Source organism: Cannabis sativa, chromosome X (assembly GCF_029168945.1).
Source record: "Cannabis sativa cultivar Pink pepper isolate KNU-18-1 chromosome X, ASM2916894v1, whole genome shotgun sequence".
NCBI classification, from domain to species: domain Eukaryota; kingdom Viridiplantae; phylum Streptophyta; class Magnoliopsida; order Rosales; family Cannabaceae; genus Cannabis; species Cannabis sativa.
In genome coordinates this window covers 36,770,955-36,776,301 of record NC_083610.1, presented here as the reverse complement: position 1 = coordinate 36,776,301, position 5,347 = coordinate 36,770,955, and positions in this window count along the sequence as shown.

The window sequence follows — 5,347 nt, the reverse complement described above, 5'->3', positions numbered from 1 at the left end:
TTGCCCCATTGGTGTTAGTCATGGAGAATCTCTCTAGAACTTTGTCAATGTAAGTTGTTTGAGAGAAAGCAAGGGATCTGTTCTTCCGGTTTCTGATGATCTGAATACCAAGAACATAGGCAGCCTCACCCAAATCTTTCATATCGAATTGAGTGTCTAGCCATTCCTTGATGTGAGTCATTTTCTTGATATTGTTGCCAATGATCAAAATTTCATCAACATAAAGGACCAGGAATACTACTACTTGGTCTTCCTTGAGTTGGTAAACACAAGGTTCATCTTCATTCTGATGAAAGCCGTAGGTTTTAATGATCTCATCAAACCTTTTGTTCCTTGAGCGAGAAGCTTGCTTAAGTCCATAAATAGACCTATTTAATTTGCAAACTTTATTTTCCTGCCCAGGAAGAACATAGCCTTCTGGTTGCTCCATATAGATGGTTTCTTCAAGAAGCCCATTAAGGAAAGCTGTCTTGACATCCATTTGCCAGATTTCATAATCGAAAGCGGCCGCGATGGAGAGAAGAATTCGGATGGATTTGAGCATGGCGATAGGACTAAAAGTTTCCTCAGAGTCCACACCTTCTCTTTGGGTATAACCCTTGGCAACCAGTCTAGTTTTAAAAGTTTCGACTTCACCTCCAGCGCCTCTTTTCTTCTTGTAGACCCATTTGCATCCGATTGGACGATAGTCATCGGGTGGATCTACATATTCCCAGACTTTGTTCTTTTTCATGGAATCCATTTCTGAATTCATGTCGGCTGACCATCGCTTCCGTTGCGGACTTGTCATTTCCTGTTTATAGGTTAATGGGTCGTCATCAATACCGTCACTAACGACCATATTGATTTCACCATCCAAGCCATAACGAGATGGTTTTGTAGAAACCCTCCCACTACGACGAGGAGCGGTGACCTTCTGAACAGGAGCTTTGGTAGTAGTTTTCTCAGTTGCTACAACTGAGGGAGTGGGATGGTCCTCTTCTTGAGTAGAAGAGGATGGAACATTTGAAGGAACTATATCTGTAAGCATTTCCTCTAATACAACTTTACTTTTCGGTTTGTTGTCTCTAATATAGTTATCTTCAAGAAAAGTAGCATTTGTAGAAACAAACACTTTGTTATCCTTGTGACTATAAAATAGTCCACCCCTAGTCTCTTTAGAATTTCCGACAAACATGCAAACTTCAGTTCGCGATTCCAGTTTTTCTTCTTTCTTTCTCAAGACGTGAGCAGGGCACCCCCAAATCCTATAACGGCGTAAACTAGGTGTACGACCATTCCATAGTTCGACGGGTGTCTTAGGGACTGCTTTAGATGGAACAACATTTAAAATGTCTTTTGCCATTTGAATAACATATCCCCAGAAGGACGTACACAGAGTTGAATAACTCAGCATGGACCTAACCATTTCCAAGAGAGTGCGATTTCTTCTTTTTGCAACTCCATTTTGTTGTGGAGTGCTTGGGGCATTATATTGGGATACAATTCCAAGTTCAATTAAATGATCTTTGAACTGCATATCCATATATTCTCCACCCCTATCAGTTCGCAAGATCTTTAATGTTTTGCCTAATTGGTTTTGAGCCAAAGCATGAAATTCCTGAAACTTTTCAAATGTTTCAGATTTCTTTTGCATTAGGTAAAGAAAACTATATCTAGAGAAATCGTCAATGAAAGTGACGAAATACTCATAACCACCTCGGGCTTTTACATTTAGAGGTCCGCAAACATCTGAATGCACTAACCCTAGGGGTTGTTTGGCACACTCTCCCTTTGCAGAGAAAGAACGTTTGGTCATTTTTCCTTCTACGCATGACTCGAATACTGGCAGTTCACCTAAGACAACATTTTTCAATGGACCGTCCTTGGTTAGCCTATTGAGTCTATCAAAACCTATATGACCTAAACGTAAATGCCATAGATAAGTTTGATCATCATTATCAATCTGTTTTCTCTTAAGGCTTCTAGGTTTAGCTACATTGAAAAGTTCAGTATTTAGTGAGATTTGCATATCAGGTCTTAGAACATAAAACCCTTGTTCCATGTTAGCAACACATATATGAAATTCATCACGAGAAATTGAACAATTTGAACTCGAAAAATTCAATATATAAAATTGTGTTTGTAAACATGAAACACTAATCAAGTTTCTACTAAAGTTTGGAATATATAAAACATTTTGTAAAAGTAAAAATCTTTTTGTATGAAACTTGATACGGGTCGTTCCTCTAGCTTTAACTGATACTAACTCGCCATTTCCAACTTTTAGCTTTAACTCATTTGGGTGAAGGTTCTCCCAAGTTTCAAGCAGCTACAATGAAGAACATACATGGTTAGTAGATCCAAAATCAACAATCCAAGTGGATTTGTCATTCTCTAAAACACATGATTCAAAGACAAAAGCATCACCTTCGTTTGAATTGTCTAGAAGCCTGGGACATTGTTCTTTTTTATGTCCCTTTCCATTACAATTCGCACATAGAACATGATGTCTGATAATTGTATTTGAAGAAGCAGCTTTGTTAGAGCCCTCATGCTTAATCTTCTTCCTCTGATTAAAGTTTGCAATACCAGGAGGTCCCATTGCAATCAAATTCCGCTCATGGGCCCTCAACTCAGTCTCGAGTTTGTCCATGTCGGAGGAGTGAGGATTGTTCAACAAGTAATACAGAACAAAGCCATCATACTCCGGAGGAATACAATTAAGGATGAGTCGTACCCATTGTTCCTTTGATAAATCAATTCTTAGTAGATTTGCTTTTTGGAACTTCAGATTCATCAACAATAGGTGCGAGTTAATGCAACTACCAGGATGCATTTTCACACTATTGAGTTCTTTTGCCAAGATACTAACTAGGAGTGGATGGGGGTGAGGGTTATTCATATTGGCACTACAACATATCAATAAACAGAAGTAAGGTTTTGGTTCTATAAATTCATACACAAGTTCAGAAAATAACAAATAATCACTTATGTTATAAAAATACTAAATCTAACATAGTTTATTTTCCAAGGTTTCCAACAAACTGATACAGTGTCCCGTTTAGGCGAGAGTCAAAGCATCATCCATTGAATAGAGTTGTCAATTCATCTAAAATGATAAACATTCTAGCAACCTTTTATTCGATCAAGATTGGAATTCAGCGTTGTCCCGTTTAGGCGAGAGTCAAGGCAATTCTATCTTATGAGCTTCCACCATTGTTTCATACTCTTGTAAGTCTTATACAGTCGCCACCATTAGGGTGGTCAAAACTAATATAAAAACTTATAAGAATACTTATCTTTCGAGATTAAACGATGAACTTGCTAATGAGCGTTCCTCCATTAGGGAGGATTACTCACTAAAACAATAGCTATGTAAAACCAACAATGGAGATCGAATTTCTCTTGATTAAAGATCATTATTTAAAATATGTATTTTGTTTAATCATTTATATTCCATATCTTAATAATGAAATATTACAAATTAAAGTTTAAAAAAAAAAACTTAATTAAATTTCATAATGGAATAAATTTGAAAAATATCTTATTTAAGTTGTTTAGACAAATCTAAGATATCCAACTTAAAAATATTCTTCAATCAATGACTTAATTAAATATTAACAATTAAGTGGTAACCACTTAATTTAGAAGATATTCCATTTTAAGTTTTCCATATTTATAAAATATCAACTTAAAAATATCCAAAGAATCTTAATAACCAATTTATAAAATTACTCAACTTAATTTTATAATAGGAAATTCAAAAGATATTCAAATCTAAGTTGATTTGTTAGATATAACAAAATCTCAACTTAAATAGGAATATTTAATGAAATTATGAAATTAAGCTTCAGAAAGAATTTACATAGTTACAATTCTATATTTAATTAACACAAGAAAAATACATATAGTTTTCTAGAATATTATTCATCAAACTATGTTATTCTTAAATTAATTTCAAGGAAGAATGAAATTAATTATGTTGCTAATCAATTTTATTAGGTCAAACTAATATAATTAACCTAGCACAGTTATCCAAATCAGGCAAATGGGCCTTCACAATTGGGGTTGTTCATGTGAGGGGGAGCTGGGTTCAATATGTCGTACTCACTTCTATGGCTCCCAACTCTCACACAAAGCCCAAAAGAGAGGAATTTAACCTTTTGAATAGGCCCATTACTAAATGAGCCTAATAAAATCTATCAAGTTATGACATTTTATTTAGCAACAACAACCTATATGTATCTATAACAGAAATTAAACATATAGGCTCACACAGGCACACAGATTTAGATGGATCCTATCATGTTACTAGGTCATACACAGATGAAAGAAGATTGTAAAAATTACCTGTTACAAATTATTTACTTGACCTATTGACAATTAAACCGTGGGTTAAAATCAGATCATTGGATCTGTCAACAAGTTAACCATGGCAATTTAGATCAAGCAATAATAGGTTTTAGAAAACTTACAAACAATCTAAAACACATACTCCTGCAACAAGTTAGATTGGGATAGTTGGATGTAGGATTTATTTAATTTTTAAATATATTTCGAAAATAATAAAAAAAAATCGATTTTAAAAAAAATATTTAAAAATTAAACCTACAATTTTGAAAAATTAGGTTTTGAGTAACCTAAATATCATTTCAAAAAAAAATTGTTAACATACCTTTTAAATTTCATGTTATTTAATAAATTAAATAAAATAGAAAATGGTAACTACATACCCTTTTCTGATTTTACAATTTAATTTAAATAAAAAAATAACAAAACTTAAAAAAGTTAACAAAATATCTTATTTCCCCTTTTAAAATATCATGATTATTGTGATCTTATTTTAAATAAGGTCAAGTTACCAAAAAAATATATTAATAATTGACCTTAAAAAAAAAAATAATCAAATTTTAAAGGAAATAAGAAAAGAGGTAAGCAAAAATTTGATTTTTTCCTATTTTCAAAATCAAATTTCACTAATATCTAAAATTAATTTTGAAAATCAAATTAATTTATTTCTGATAATTAGATTTGAAATTTGAAAAACAAAAATCAATATACAAAACTACACAAAAAATCGGAAGTTAATTCCATGAAATAGCATGAAAAATCGAAGAAAATGAAAAAATTGATGAACAGTATGGATGGTATGCATAGCATGCCAATCCGCGCGCGCATCTGGGGAGCTGGCCAAGCATTCACGTCGCAGGGAGGCTGCATGCAGCCACACCGCGCGCGTGGGAAGAGTGCTCATCAGCCCGATTTTTCTGTAAAAAAGTAAATTGCTTAGAATTTTCCAAACTATCCAATAAAAATAATTATAGAAATATTAAAGTAACTTTTTTTCCCAGAATTTACAAACAAC